This window comes from Dama dama, chromosome X (genome assembly GCF_033118175.1).
Source record: "Dama dama isolate Ldn47 chromosome X, ASM3311817v1, whole genome shotgun sequence".
Taxonomy (NCBI): Eukaryota; Metazoa; Chordata; class Mammalia; order Artiodactyla; family Cervidae; genus Dama; species Dama dama.
In genome coordinates this window covers 88,013,053-88,029,890 of record NC_083714.1, presented here as the reverse complement: position 1 = coordinate 88,029,890, position 16,838 = coordinate 88,013,053, and the positions used below count along the sequence as shown (strand labels likewise).

Below are 16,838 nucleotides of genomic sequence, written 5' to 3'. Positions count from 1 at the left end.
TTATCTTTGACCCCTCTTTCAAAAGTTTTGCATTTCTTTGTTAAATTGATCTTAAATATAAGGAGAGGCAGTGGCTGAGTGCTCGGGCGCTGGGGGGTGGCCAGGGTCGCTCCAAGCCGCCGGGGCCACCCGCCCTGGTCACATGAGGGGCTGGATTCCTGCAGGGGGCCGCGTCTGGCTTGCCTCTGGGCGCACCTGCGACCTGTCCACAGTGCTCAGCGCCTGTTCTCTGTGTTGCAGGTCTACCCGGAGACCCGGAGCAAGGGCGAGTCTGAGCAACATCCGCGACTTCCTGCGAGGCTGTGGGGTGTCCCTGCAGCTGGAGACGTCTGATGCAAATGATTTGTATCAGGGGCAGAATTTCAACAAGGTCCTCAGCTCCTTAGTGATGCTGAATAAAGTAATAGCAGACATCGGCCTGGTGAGCGACTCCATGTGCGCCTGGCCCTCCTCCCACCGGATCAAGTCTTCTGACTCCCTGGGACCACAGCCTTCATGGTAGGACTTCACAGTTGTTCAGGGCCAGTACCACAGTTTGGACATGAGTGATAATATCAACAATCAGCTGGTCATCAGATCCAAGTTTAACTTCCAGCAGACGAATGAAGACAAGCTGTCCTTCACGAAAGGAGACGTCATCCACGTCACGTGGGTGGAGGAGGGGGACTGGTGGGAGGGCGAGCACAACTGCAGGACTGGCTGGTTCCCCAGCAACTACTTGCACAAGATCAAGTCCAGCATAAAGCCTGTGTTACCCAAATCTGGAATCTTGAAGAGCCCTCCCAAAGGATTTGATACGACTGCCATTAACAAAAGCTATTACAATGTGGTGCTACAGAATATTTTGGAAACAGAAAATGAATATTCTAAAGAACTTCAGACTGTGCTTTCAATCTACCTACAGCCCCTGCAGACCAGTGAGAAGTTAAGTTCAGCAAACACTTCATATTTAATGGGAAATCTAGAAGAAATATGTTTTTTTCCAGCAAATGCTTATACAGTCTTTAGAAGAATGCACCAAAATGCCAGAGACCCAGCAGAGGGTCAGGGACTGCTTCCTCAGCCTGATGGCCACAAATGAAGACCCTGTACCTGGCATACTGTGCCAACCACTGTCCACGGTCAGCATTCTCACAGAGCACAGTGAGGAGCTGCGAGAGTTCATGGAGATGAAGGGTGCCAGCAGCCCGGGCATTCTCATGCTGACCACCAACCTCAGCAAGCCATTCATGTGTCTGGACAAGTACCCTGCACTGCTCAAGGAGCTGGAGAGACACATGGAGGATTATCACCCAGACAGACAGGATATTCAGAAATCCATGACCACCTTCAAAAACCTTTCAGCACAGTGTCAGGGGGTGTGGAAGAGGAAGGAGTTGGAGCCACAGATCCTGACAGAAGCCATCCGGAGCTGGGAGGGCGACAACATCAAGACCCTGGGCAGCGTTGTTTACGTGTGCCAGGTCCTGATCCAGTGTGCTGGCAGTGAGGAAAAGAATGAAAGATATCTTCTACTCTTTCCAGATATTTTGCTAATGCTGTCTGTCAGTTCTAGGATGAGTGGTTTTATATATCAGGGAAAGCTACCAATGACAGGAACGACAATCACAAAGCTCGAGGACAGTGAAAATCATAGAGATGCATTTGAAATATCAGGGAGCATGATCAAGCGGATCTTGGTGTCCTGCAACAACCAGCAGGACCTCCACGAGTGGGTGGACTATCTGCAAAAGCAGACGAAGGTCACCCTGGCGGACCTCTCACTCTGTGTTGTCTCACACCCTTGCTTCCCACTCCATCACCCTGTCCAGCAAGCATGTGGACAGCAAGCCTGTGCTGCTGACGCCCACCTACTGCACGCTGCCCCACCCCTCCCACCACCACACTCCAAACACCACCATCAATCAACAGGGGGCCCCTAGACCCTCTGAAGACCCCCAAGCCCTGGAGCCTGAGCTGCCTGTGACCCACACCCCCGCCTGCAGCCCTTGGCTGCCCTCTGCTACAAGGAGGACCTGAGCAAGAGTCCCAAGACCATGAAGAAGCTGCTCCTCAAGCACAGGCCAGAGCAGAAGCCTTCAGATGAGGAGTTCATGCTGAGGAAAAACAGCTGTGATGGAGGAGGATGCCCAGATCCTGAAGGTCATCAAGACTTACTTATCGCACCAGTGCCAAGACATGACAGACATTCAACTCAAGTTCACGCAAAGAATCTGCTCCACAAGTTTTGTTTCCAGAAGAAGAGAAAATTATAGTTGAAGAAACTAAAAGCAACGGTCAGACAGTGACAGAAGAAAAGAGTCTCGTTGACACCGTGTATGTGCTAAAAGATGAAGTCCAGGAATTAAGACAGGACAAGAAGATGAAGAAGTCTCTGGAGGAGGCTGCTGGCACCCTTCATCTCCATGAACTCTCACAGCTCCTCACTGTGCTCTGTGTGAATGCTGACCGTGGATGGTGGTTGGCACAGTATGCCAGGTACAGGGTCTTCATTTGTGGCATCAGGCTGAGGAAGCAGTCCCTGACCCTCTGCTGGGTCTCTGGCATTTTGGTGCATTCTTCTAAAGACTGTACAAGCATTTGCTGGAAAAAAACATATTTCTTCTAGATTTCCCATTAAATATGAAGTGTTTGCTGAACTTAACCTAACCCTAACCCTAACCCTGATCTTCTGGATCAGTCTCAGGATCCAGAAGATCCTGGACCTGCAGGATCTTCTCCTGCAAAGATCTGGAGAAGCTGGTGAGGAAGGTTCTCAAGAACGTGAACGACCCTGCTTGGGATGAGACGAACCTCTGAGAGGCGTCCTGGTGATTCATCAAGACCGGTTATGAGACTGAGCCAGAGCCCCGAGACCCCCGCCCGTGACACTCAGGGCTGCAGGGAGGGGCTGCATGGCCGCTGCTTTCTGTGCATGGAGACGTGCAACCCGGGGCGGCTGTGAGGCACAGGCACTGAGGCCAGACCATGTGTCTCCTCCTCCACATCCAGTACCTTGTTTTGCAATAAGTGCAGTGACGGCATCTAGACTTGCGGGCTCTGAGTGAACATGTGTAAATATTATGTATAGGTTCCCTGTAAATGCCCTGTTCTGAATGCATATGGTGGTGGTTCTGTCTGGGCTGACTCCTGGGCTGCAGTCCCCTTCCACTAACCTCTCTGGTCCTGTACCCTGGGTCTTGTACTCACCATTCGTGGGGACCAGAGGCTGGAGATACACAGGTGTTTCTGGGGGTGCCTGCTCTGCTCCCCCCATCCCCACCCCCCCGGCAGTGCTCTAGAAACACTTCCTACGGTGTCCGCCTGCAGCTCACCTGGTTAGACCTGCAAAGGCCCTGTCTTCCCACCCCAGTCTCCTGGTAGAGCAGGGTCACAGTTGCCATGTGCCTCACTTGGGCTGAACCCGGGGGTCTGGGCCTCAGGCCCAAACCCGAGGAACCACATCTGCTGCCACTGGGTCCCATGACAGGTGTGTGCATGTCTGCCTCATGTGAGCACATGCATGGCAGAGGGTGCCTGGCATGGGGGCTGGTCTGGTAACTTGGCCAGGTGCACCGTCCCGTCCTCCCAGAAAGAGCAAGCTCACTGGAGCTTGTAAATAAAGTGTGTTATTTATTGCACGTTGCTACAGACTGAGGATGGGCTGCCGGGTGCAGGTGGGCACTCTGTCCCATTGTGGGCGGTGGGCAGGCTTTCCGTGCTCACTGAGAACGCAGTGTCTGCACTGTTTCTGCAAAAGTACAGCAATAGAACACGCCCGAGATTCCCCAAGGAGTGGGGGTTGAGACGGGGACCCTCCCCCACCCCACCCCATGTCAAGTGCAGATGGCCAGGGCACGGAGGAGGGAGCCTGTCCTCGGGGCCTGGAGCCCAGCCTGGGGTCCAACTGGTTCACCGGACCTGCTCCTCTGCCCTGCTCTTCTGAAGAGGTGGTTTGTAAAGTGAAATGAACTTGTAAAGGATAAGTGTCGTGTCCTTAAAAGCCCAAGCCCCAGCTCCTGGATCAGGGATGTCTTGGAAACGCCCACGTGGCATTAGATGCAACTCTGACCTGCGCTCCTCTCACTGCGTCGGGCCGGCGGACGTCCCTGAGCTCCGAGCAGCTGCAGGTCTAGGCACCCGTGGTCCCCGCCTGCGGCCCCACCCTCAGACTTCCCTGCTCAGTGGGTGTGTCTGGCACCGACGTTGACTATGAGGACACTTGACTGTGTAAGGAGAACTGTAAACTCCTTGTGCTTAGCATTTTATTTTGTTCGTTAGTGGTAGGGCTAGAAAAGATGGTCCTTGAAGTGTTTTGTAAGCCTTGTTTTCACAATAGGCCCTTTGGTGATGTGTGAGACCTCGCAGTGGGAAACAGTCCAATCGAGTGTACTGAAGTTTGCTGTCTCGAGCAAATTCTAACTCAGGAACCACTTCGTCACCTGACTGTCCAGCACTTTGTGACAGGCGGTGTTGCCGCCCACGCCCCGACGTGGCACCTGCAGAACCTGCCTTAAATGTCGACTTTAGCATCGAGGGGACACACGTGTGTTCTCACCGCCCCTTCTCCCAAGGGGTGACCATTGATATGCTTGTGTAATGCATCCTTCCTGGGTCCCAGTGTTTTACTAAGGTTTTTAGGGAGCAGAGACAATGCATCTGAGCAGTTCTTTCTACAAACCTGCCCTGTTGTCAGCAGAGTGCAACAGTGTCTCCGTGGGACCTTTGAGGGGCTCAGGGTCCCAAGGGATATCAGGAAGGGGTCATCTGCCTCTGCCCCCACATTCCATGGATGAGGAGAGGGAGCCATGTCCTCGCCCGGGTGGGAGGAGACGTACTGGAGCCTTACACGGCCGGGAGATGTGCTCTGGAGCAGGTTGGGCCATTGTTGGGGACTCCTCGTGAGCCCCCAGTGCCCGCACCCGTGTTTCTGTAGGATGCGCAGGGTCCCCGTTCACAGGCATGGGGATGCTCCACAAATGCCCCCACCAGTGTCCTGGCCTTGACTACTCATGCTACATTGTTGTAATTATTAAACTGACTATTATTCTTATGTTACAAAAAAAAATTGATCCTAAATATTTTATTCTATTTTGTACCATTGTAAATAGAATTTTCTTATATTACTAGTGTATAGAAATATAATTGATTTTGATCAGTGGGACAGAATAGAAAGCCCAGAGATAAATCCACATACCTATGGACACCTTATCTTTGACAAAGGAGGCAAGGATATACAATGGAAAAAAGACAACCTCTTTAATAAGTGGTGCTGAGAAAACTGGTCAACCACTTGTAAAAGAATGAAACTAGAACACTTTCTAACACCATACACAAAAATAAATTCAAAATGTGTTAAAGATCTAAATGTAAGACCAGAAACTATAAAACTCCTAGAGAAGAACATAGGCAAAACACTCTCCGACATAAATCACAGCAGGATTCTCTATGACCCACCTCCCAGAATATTGGAAATAAAAGCAAAACTAAACAAATGGGACCTAATGAAACTTAAAAGCTTTTGCACAACAAAGGAAACTATAAGCAAGGTGAAAAGACAGCCTTCAGCATGGGAGAAAATAATAGCAAACAAAGTAACAGACAAATGATTAATCTCAAAAATATACACGCAACTCCTGCAGCTCAATTCCAGAAAAATAAATGACCCAATAAAAAAATGGGCCAAAGAACTAAACAGACATTTCTCCAAAGAAGAGATACAGATGGCTAACGAACACATGAAAAGATGCTCAACATCACTTATCATCAGAGAAATGCAAATCAAAACCACAGTGAGGTACCATTACACGCCAGTCAGGATGGCTGCTATCCAAAAGTCTACAAGCAATAAATGCTGGAGAAGGTGTGGAGAAAAGGGAAACCTCTTACACTGTTGGTGAGAATGCAAAGTAGTACAGCCACTATGGAGAATAGTGTAGAGATTCCTTAAAAAACTGGAAATCGAACTGCCATATGACCCAGCAATCCTACTCCTGGGCATACACACTGAGCAAACCAGATCTGAAAGAGACACGTGCACCCCAGTGTTCATCGCAGCACTGTTTATAATAGCCAGGACATGGAAGCAACCTAGATGCTCATCAGCAGACGAATGGATAAGGAAGCTGTGGTACATATACACAATGGAATATTACTCAGCCATTAAAAAGAATACCTTTGAATCAGTTCTAATGAGATGGATGAAACTGGAGCCCATTATACAGAGTGAAGTAAGCCAGAAAGATAAACACCAATACAATAAACTAAAGCATATATATGGAATTTAGAAAGATGGTAACGTAACCCTATATGCAAAACAGAAAAAGAGACACAGATGTACAGAACAGACTTTGGGACTCTGTGGGAAGAGGCGAGGGTGAGATGTTCTGAGAGAATAGCATTGAAACAAGTATACTATCAAGGGTGAAACAGATCACCAGCCCAGGCTGGATGCATGAGACAAGTGCTCGGGCCTGGTGCACTGGGAAGACCCAGAGGGATGGGATGGGGAGGGAGGTGGGAGGAGGGATCAGGATGGGGAACACATGTAAATCCATCGCTGATTCATGTCAATGTATGGCAAAACCCACTACAATATTGTAAAGTAATTAGTCTCCAACTAATAAAAAAGAAAAAAAAGAAATATAATTGATTTTGTATGTTGATTTTTGTATTTTGTAACATTGCTAAATTCTTTATTACTTCTAATATGTTTTTATTGGATTCTTTATTTTAATATTCTAAATATAAAATCATGTAATCTACAAATAGTTTTACCATTTCTTTTCCAATCTAGATACGTTTAGATTCTTTTTCTTGTCTAACTGCCTTGCCTAGAACCTAGAATAAAATGTTCAATAAAAGTAGGGACAACATATATCCCTGTTCCTAGTTTTAGCTAGAACATATTCAGTCCTTCATCATTAAATATGATAGAAGCTGTGGACTTTTTGTAGACATCCTTTGTCAGGTTGAGGAAGTTTACCTCTTAATTTTGCTGAGTGTGTGTCTGTGTATGTGTGTATGTGTGTGTGTGTGTGTGTGTGTGTGTTTTGATCATACAAGAATGCTGGATTTTATCAAATGCTTTTTCTGCATCAATTGAGATGATCATGTAGTTTTTTGCCTTTATTCAATTTGTGTGATGTATTATATTGATCCCCACTAGTCATGGTTTATTATCTTTTTAATGTTTGTGGATTCAGCTTGCTACTACTGTTTCAAAGATGTTTTTCTCTGTATTTATATGGAATGTTCATCTATAGCTTTTCTTTGCTTGAGATCCCTTTTTCTTGTTTCTGTATCAGGATAATAATGGCCTCATAGAATGAATTTGGAAGGGTTAGCTCTTTTATATTTTGGAACAGTTGTGAATATTGATACTAGTTCTACTTTAAAGGTTTGGTGGAATTCATCAGAGAAGCCATATGGGCATGGGCTTTTCTTTATGGATAGTTTTCAATTTCTTATTCAATCTCTTTAGTTTTTAAGGGCCAATTTCTATTTTTCCCTTGAGTCAGCTTAGGTACGTTCTGACTTTCTAGTAATTTGTCCATTTCATAGAAGTTATTAACTTCTTGAAATACAGTTTATAACTTTTTCATATAGTCATTTTTATTTCTGTAATGTTGGTAGTCACATCTTCAGTTTTATTACCGATTTTCTTCTCTCCTTTAATTGCTAAGTCTAGCTAAAAGTTTGTCAATTTAGTTGATCTTTTTGAAGAACCAACTTTTGGTGTTATTGACATTCCATATTAATTTTCTATTTTATTAATTTTCCCTGAAATATTTATTATTTTCTTTCTTTGTCTTGCTTTAGGCTATTTTGCTCTTCTCTTTCCAGTGTCTTAAGGTGGAAGATGAGGTTACTAACTTGAAACCTTTCTTCTTCTATAAGTGTTTTCAGTTACAAATTTTCCTCTAATCACTCTGCTTTCATTCAGTCCCATTAGTTTTATGTTGTGCATTCCTTTCCACTCATCTCAAAGTATAGTCTAATTTCCTTTGTGATTTCTCCTTTGGTTCATTGATTACTTAGGGATGTGTTGTTTAGTACCCACATGGTTGTGTTGATTTCTAATTTCATACCATTGTGGTTGAAGAACATAGACTGTATGATTTCAGTTCCTTAAAATGCACTGAGATTTATTTTATGCCCTTCTTTGTGGTCTTGGGGAGTGTTCTATGTCCATGAGAAGGGTTTTTCTATTGTTGTTGAGTTCTATTGTTCTGTAGATATCTGTAATGTCTAGTTAGTTTACACTGTTGTTAAAGTCTTCTATTTCCTTGTTGATATTCTGCCTAATTGTTCTATACACTTTTGAAAGTGTGGTATTGAACACCCCAAATAATATCAATAAATTGTCCATTTTGTCCTTCATTTCTGTCACTGGTTGCTTCATGTATTTTGTAACTCTCTTGTTAACTTTTTTCCCCCAATATTATTATTTTCCCAATGTATTGACCTATTTATAATTATGGAATGTCTCTCTTTATCTTAGTAACAGATTTTGTTTGTTTTAAAGCCACTCTAGGTTTCTTTTCACTGCTCTTTCCATGATATAGCTTTTTCTGTTCTTTATTCTCAACCTATTTGGGTCTTTGAATCTATTGGGTCTATATTAGGCGGTATATAGTAGGTTCTTTTTTCTTTTCTGATCTGGCAAACTCCTTGATTAGATTGCTTAATCTATTTGCATTTAATGTTAACTTTGATGTAGTTGGATTCACTTCTGCCATTTTACTTTTTGTTTTCTATATGTCCCATATCTTTTTTGTTTCTATTTCTCTTCTACTGCATTATTTTGTATTAGATAAATATTTTCTTAACTATTTATTTCCCCTTCCCTCAGACTCTGACAACTATTAATTACCTCACCTTTATTAATTTGACCTGTTCTGAATATTTCATATATAAATGAAATCATATATGGACTTTTGTGACTGGCTTCTTTCACTCACCATAAAGTATTTGAGGTTCATCTTTCTTGTGCCATTAGCATTAATGGTACATATTAACATTTCATTCCTTTTATAGGTGAATGATAACCCACTGTATGGATTTACATTTTGTTTATCTTTCATCAGTGGATGGACATATGGAGTGTTTTCAACTTTTGCTAATGTGAATGGTGTTACTATGAACATTTGTCTACAACTATTTCTTTGATCACCACTTTTCAGTTCTGGGTACATACATAGGAATGAAATTGCTGAATCACGTGATCATGCTATGTGTAACTTTTTGAGGAACAGCTGAAAAGTTTTCCATAATACCTACAATATTTAACATATATACCAGCAATATATGAGGGTATCAATTATTTGATATCCTATCAACACTTCTTTTCTTTATTATAGCCATCCTACTGTGTATGAAGTAGCATTTCATTGTGCTTCAAGTTGCCTTTTCATAGTGACTAATGAAGTGGAGCATGTTTTCATGTCTTTATTGGTCATTTGTATATCTTTTTAGAGACATGTTCATTCAATTCTTTTGCTCATCTTTTAATTGGGTTGTCTTTTATTTTTTGAGTTGTAAGAGTTTATTATATATACTAGATATTAAACCTTTGTCAAATGTAGGGTTTGCAAATATTTCCAGTCATTCTGTAGGTTGTATTTTTTCTTTACAGTATCCTTTGATACAAAAAAATTCTTTTTCTCTTTTTTAACTGTTTATTATTTCTACACATTCCTAAAGATTACACTCCATTAGTGGTTATTACAAAATATTGACTGTGTGTCATATTCCATGTGTCGTGCAATATTCTGTAACCTATCTTATATTCAAAACTTTGTACCTCCCTCCCCCCAACCCTTATATTGCCCTTTTCCCCGCCACACTGGTAACCACTGATTTGTTCTCTATATCTGTAAGTCTGCTTCTTTTTTTGTTATATTCACTAATTTGTTATGTTATATATTTTTTAGATTTCACATATAAGTGATAACATATAGCATTTGTATTTCTCTGTCTAATTTACTTCACTTAGCATAATGCCCTCCAGGACTCTCCATATTTATGCAAATGGGAAAATTTTATTCTTTTTTATAGTTGAGAAGTATTCTATTGCATATATATACTACTTCTTTTTCTGTTCATCTGTCGACGGACACTTAGGTTGCTTCTATACCTTGGCAATTATGAAACTGCTACTATGAATATTGGGGTGCATGTATCTTTTAGAATTAGTACTTTTTCCCCAGATATATACCAAGGACTAGAATTGCTGAGTCATATATATGGTATATCTATTTTAATTTTTTTGAGAAACCTGCATACTTTTTTCCACAGTGGCTGTACCAATTTACATTCCGAACAACAGTATATGAGGGTCCCCTTTTTTCCACATCCTCACCAACGTTTGTTACTTGGATACACAAACATTCTTAATTTTGTAGAACTCCAATTTATCTATTTTTCTTTGGTTATTGTCCTTTTGGTATCAGACCTAAGAAGCTATTGCCAAATCGAAGTTAATTAAGATATCCCTGGATATCTTCTCCTAGTTTTTTTTATATTTTTAGTTCTTTTTCTTAAGTCTTTGGTCAATTTTGAGTTAATTTTGAAGAGAAACTGAAGAGTCCAATTCCATTCTTTTCAAGGGTATATCCACTTCTCTCAGCACCATTTGTTTTTGTTTTGTTTTTCTTTTTATTCTGGATAATTATTTTAACTTATTTTTAAGTATTAAAATAATGAGCTCCATGTGAATTTTATTGAAGATTTTGTTAATAAAACAATTTTTATAATTTCTCATTTAAGCTTTTCATTAATATAGAAGATTATACAGGGACTTCCCTGGTGGTCCAATGGCTAAGACTCCATGCTCCCTATGCAGGGGGCCTGGGTACAATCCCTTGTCAGGAAATTAGATTCTACATGCCACAACTAAGGGCCTGTGCAGTGTATATATATATATATATATATATACACATATGTGTATATGTATATATATATATATACATATGTGTATATGTATATTACATATGTGTATATATATATATATACACACACACACATACAGAGAGAGAACACAGTGTGTGTATGTCAATCCCAAACTATCCGTCTCCCCCACCCTTCCCCGCTGGTAACCATAAGTTTACTAAGTCTGTGAGGCTGTTTCTATTTTATAACTAAGTTCATTTGTATCATTTCTTTTTAGATACAGCACATAAGCAATATAATACAATATTTCTCATTCCCTGTCTGACTTCACTCAGTATAACAATCTCTAGATCCATCCATGTTACTGCAAATGGCATTATTTCATTCTTTCTAATGACTGAGTAATATTCTATCATATATATATACCATATTTTCTTTATCCATTCATCTGTGGTTGGACATTTATGTTGCTTACATGTCTTGGTTATTGCAAACAGTGCTGCAATGAATATTGGGTGCATGTATCCTTTCATGCTATGTTTTTCCCCAGATATATGCCCAGAATTGCAATTACAGGATCATATGATAAATCTATTTCTAGTTTTTTAAGATACTCCATACTGTTCCCCATAGTGGCTGTACCAATTTACATTGCCACCAACAATGCATGAGTGTTCCTTTTTCTCCACACATTTTCCAATATTTGTGTTTGTGGATTTTTTTTTTTTTATGGTAACCATTTTGACAAGTGTGAGGTAATAATTCATTGTACTTCTGATTTGCATTTCTCTCATAATTACCAATGCTGAACAACTTCTCATGTGCCCTTGGCCATCTTTACATCGTCTATGAGAAATGTCTGTTTAGATCTTCTTCCCGTTTTTTGATTAGCTTGTTTGTTTTCATGATATTAAGCTGCATGAGCTGCTTGTAAATTTTGGAGTCTAATCCTTTGTTGATCACATCATTTACAAATATTTTTTTTTCCCAGTCTGTGGGTAGTATTTTCATCTTATCCATGGTTTCCTGTGTTGTGCAAAAGCTTTTGAGTTTAAGTAGGTGCCATTAGTTTATTTTTATTACTCTGAAGTGAAAGTGAAAGTTACTCAGTCATGTCCGACTCTTTGGGACCCCATGGACTATATAATCCATGGAATTCTCCAGGCCAGAATACTGGAGTGGGTATCCTTTCCCTTCTCCAGGAGTTTATTACTCTAGGAGATGAGTTAAAAAGGATCTCGTTGTGATTTATGCCAAAGAGTTTTTTGCCTATAGTTTCCTCTAAGAGTTTTAGAGTATACAGTCTCACATTTAGACCTTTAATCCATTTTGAGCTTACTTCTATGTAAGGTGTTAAATAATGTTCTAATTTCATTTTTTTTACATGTGGCTATCCAGTTTTCTCAGCACCATTAATTGAAGAGACTGTCTTTCCACCATTGTGTACTCTTGCCTTCTTTATCATAGATTAGTTGACCAAAGGTTTGTGGGTTTATTTCTGAGCATTTTATCCTGTTCCATTGATCTATATTTCTATTTTCAGCCACTACCATACTGCTTTGATGACTACAGCTTTTTATTATAGTCTGAAGTCAGGGAGACCAATTCCTCCAGCTCCATTTTTCTATCAAGATTGCTTTGGCTATTCAGGGTCTTTTGTATCCCCATATAAATTTTAAGATTTGTTGTTCTAGTTCTGTGAAAAATGCCATCAGTAATTTGATAGGGGTCAAATTGAATATGTAGATTGTTTTCGGTAGTATGGTCATTTTGACAATCTTGATTCTTCTAATCCAAGAACATGATATATCTCTCCATTTGCTTCTGTAGTCTTTGATTTCTTTAATCAGTACCTTATAGTTTTTAGATTATAGGTCTTTTGCTCCTTAGACAGTTTTTTTTTTTTTTAGGTTGTTGTTATTGTCATTGTTCAGTTGCTAAGTCTTATCCATCATTTTTGCGACTCAAAGGACTGTAGCCTGCCAGAGTCCTCTGTCCATGGGATTTCCCAGGCAAGAGTACTTGAGTGGGTTGCCATTTCCTTCTCCTGGGGATCTTGCTGACCCAGGGATTGAACCCAAGTCTTGCATTGCAAGAGAATTCTTTATGACTGAACCACCAGGGAAGCCCTTTTCTAAGTATTTTACTATTTTTGATGTGATGATAAATAAGATTTCTTCTTTAATTTCTCTTTCTGATATTTCACTGTTAGTGTATAGAAATACAAAAGATTTCTATGTATTAATTCTGAAATCTACCACTCTACCAAATTCATTGATGAAGCTCTAATAGTTTTCTGGTAGCATCTTTAAAATTTTCTATGTATAGTAACATGTCATCTGCAAACAGTGACAGTTTACTTCTTTTCCAATTTGGATTCTTTTCATTTCTATTTCATCTCTGATTACTATTACTAGGACTTCCAAAACTATGTTGAATATATAAGTAGCAAGTGATTTTTACCTGATCTTAGAGGAGAGGAAATGCTTTCAACTTTGCACTGTTGAGTATGATGTTAGCTGCAGGTTTGTATTTTATGGCCTTTACTATGTTGAGGTATGCTCCCTCTATGCCTACTTCCTGGAAAGCTTTTATCATAAATGGATGCTGAATTTTGTTAAACGTTTTTTTATTGAGATAATCATATGGTTTTTATTCTTCAATTTGTTGAGGTGGTGTATCTCATTGATTGATTTGTGGATATTGAAAAATACTTGCATCTGTGGGATAAATCCCATTGATCATGGTGTATGATACTTTCAATGTATTGTGGGGGTTGGATTGCTAGTATTTTGTTGAAGGTTTTTGCATCTATGTTCATCAGTGATATTAGCCTGTAATTTTCTTTTTTTGTGACATCTTTTTCTGGTTTTGGTATCAGAGTGAGGGTGGCCTAATAGAATGTTGTCTAAGAGTTTTCCTTCATCTGAAATTTTTTAGAACAATTTCAGAAGGATAGGTGTTAGTTCTTCTCTAAATGTTTGATAGAATACACCTCTGTAACCAGCAGGTCCTGAATTGTTGTTATTTGCGAATTTTAAGATCACAGATTCAATTAGACTGCTTGTGATTGATCTGTTCATGTTTTCTATTTCTTCCTGGTTCAGTTTTGGGAGATTGTCCCTTTCTAAGAATCTGACCATTTCTTCCACGTTGTGCATTTTGTTGTCATAAGTTGTCTGTAGTAGTCTCTTATGAGCCTTTGTATTTCGGTTGTGTCAGTTGTAACTTCTCCATTTTAATTTCTAATTTTATTGATTTGAATTCTCTCCCTTTTATTCTGATGAGTGTAGCTAACAGTTTACAATTTTATCTTTTAAGAAAGAGCATTTAATTTCATTGATTTTTGCTATTGTTTTCTTTGTCACTGTTTCATTTGTTTCTGCTCTGATCATTATGATTTTTTTCCTTCTACAAACTTTGGGTTTTGTTTGTTTTTCTTTTTATATTTGTTTTAGGTGTAAGGTTAGGTTGTTTACTTGGGATTTTTTTTTTTTTTTTTTTTCTTCTTGAGGTAAGATTGAATTGTTATCGAGTTCCCTCTTAGAACTTCTTTTGCTGTATCCCATAAGGTTTGGATTGTTATGTTTTCATTTTCATTTTCTTCTAGATATTTTTTACTTCCTCTTTGATTTTTTCAATGATCCATTGCTTATTTAGTAAGATATTGTTTAACCTCCATCTGATTCTCTTTTTTACTGTTTTTTCTGGTGATGTATTTCTAATCTTGTAGTGTTGTGTTTGAAAATGATGCTTGATATGATTTATATTTTCTTAAATTTCCCAAGACTTGCTTTGGGAAACATGGCCTAGCATGTAGTCATGCTGGAGAAAGGAGAATGTTAAGTGTGCACTTGAGAAGACTGTGTATTCTTCTGCTTTTGAATGGAATGATCTATAAATACAAATTAAGTCCATTTGGTCTAATGTGTCATTTAAGGCTTGTATTTCCTTACTGATTTTTTGGTCTGTATGAGCTATCCCTTGATGAACTGGACTGTTAAAATCCCCCACTATTATTTTTGTTACTGTCAATTTCTTCCTTTATGACTCTTAGTATTTGCCTTATATTTTGAAGTGCTCCTATGTTGTGTACATATATATTTACAATTGTTATATCTTCTTGTTGGATTGACCTCTTCATCATTACATGTTGTCTTTCTTTATCCCGTGTGTGTGTGTGTGTGTGTGTGTGTGTGTTAGTTGCTCAGTCATGTCTGACTCTTTGAGACCCCATGGACTTTAGCTCTCCGGGCCCCTCTGTTCATGGAATTCTCCAGGCAAGAATACTGGAGTGGGTTGCCATCCCCTCACTTTTAGTCTGTATGTGTATCTTTAGGTCTGAAGTGGATCTCTTGTAAACAGCATATATACAGGTGTTGTTTTTTTAACCATTCAGCCAGTATATATCTTTTGGTTAAAGCATTTAATCCATTAACATTTCAGGTAATTATTGATATGTGTGTTCCTATTACTATTTTAAGTGTTTTGAAATTTGTTTTTGTGGGTCCTTTTTCTTCCCTTCTTCTTTTATTCTCCACTCTTGTGATTTGATGACCATCTTTAGTGTTGTGTTTGGGTTGCTTTTTTCTTTGTGTGTGTGTGTTTCTACTGTAGTTTTTGGAATTGCTGTTCCCATGAGATTTTGATATAGCAGTCTATATATGTACAATGTTGTTTTAAGTTGTTGGTCTCTTTCCTACATAAAGGAGTTCTTTTAGTATTTGTTGAAAAGCTGGTCTGGTGATGTTGAATTCTCTTAGCTTTCCTTGTCTGTAAAGATTTTGACTTTTCCATTGAATCTGAAAGACAGCCTTGCTGGTATTCTTGTTGTAGGTTCTGCCCTTTTATCACTTTAAATGTATCATGCCACTCCCTTCTGACCTGCAGAGTTTCTACTGAGAAGTCTGATTATATCCTTGTGAGAGTTCCCTTGTATGTTGTCTTTTTTTGCCTTGTTGCTTTTAATATTTTTTCTTTGTCTTAAATTTTTGTCACTTTGATTACCATGTGACTCAATGTGTTCTTCCTTGGGTTTATCTTGCCTGGGACTCTCCGTGCTTCCTGGGTTTGGGTAACTGACATCCCATGTTAGGGAAGTTTTTAGTTATCATCTCTTCAAATACTTTCTCAGATCCTTTCTCTCTCTCTTCTCTTTCTGGGACCCACCTATATTGCAAATGTTGGATTCTTTAATGTTGTCCCAAGGTCTCTTAGACTGAGTTAATTTCTTTTCATTCTTTTTTCTTTATTCTGTTTTGAGGCAGTGATTTCCACCTTTCTGTCTTCCAGGTCACATCTGTTCTCTGCCTCACTTATTCTGCTCTTGATTCCTTCCAGTGTATTTTTCATTTCAGTTGTTGTATTATTCTTCCCTGTTTGCTTATTCTTTAGTTCTTTTAGATCTTTGTTAAACATTTCTTGCATCTTCTTGTTCCTTGCCTCCATACTTTTCCTGAGATTCTGAATCAGCTTCACTATCATTATTCTGAATTATTTTTCTGGAAGGTAGCCAATCTTCACTTCACTTAGTTATTTTTCTGGGGTTTTATCTTCTTCTTTCTTCTGGGACATAATCCTGTTTTTTCCACTTCATCTAACTTTCTATGATTGTGGTTTTAATTTCACAGGCTGCAAGATTGTAATTCTTCTTGATTCTGTCCTTTGTCCTCCAGTGGATCAGGCTATCTAAGAGACTTCTGCAAGATTCCTGATGGGAGGGAGTGGTGGTAATTAGAGCTAGGTTTTGCTCCTCTGGTGGACAAGGCCATGCTCAGTAAAACTTTAATCCAATTGTCTGCTAACTGGTAGGCCTGTGTTCCCGTCCTATTTGTTGTTTGGCCTGAAGTGACCCAGAACTGGAGCCTACAGGATATTTGGCGGGGCTAGTGCTTTCCAGAACTGCTGCTGCCGGTGTTGTAGTCTCCACCTGGTGCCAAGCCCCTCCCCCCACCCCAGCAGGAGAC

The 16,838-nt window shown here is 39.9% G+C and overlaps 1 pseudogene; it reads left to right on the top strand.

The window, feature by feature from the left end:
- Nucleotides 1-526: 526 nt before the first annotated feature.
- On the top strand, nt 527-2,799 carry LOC133052049 (rho guanine nucleotide exchange factor 7-like; annotated as a pseudogene).
- The last annotated feature ends 14,039 nt before the right edge of the window (nt 2,800-16,838 follow it).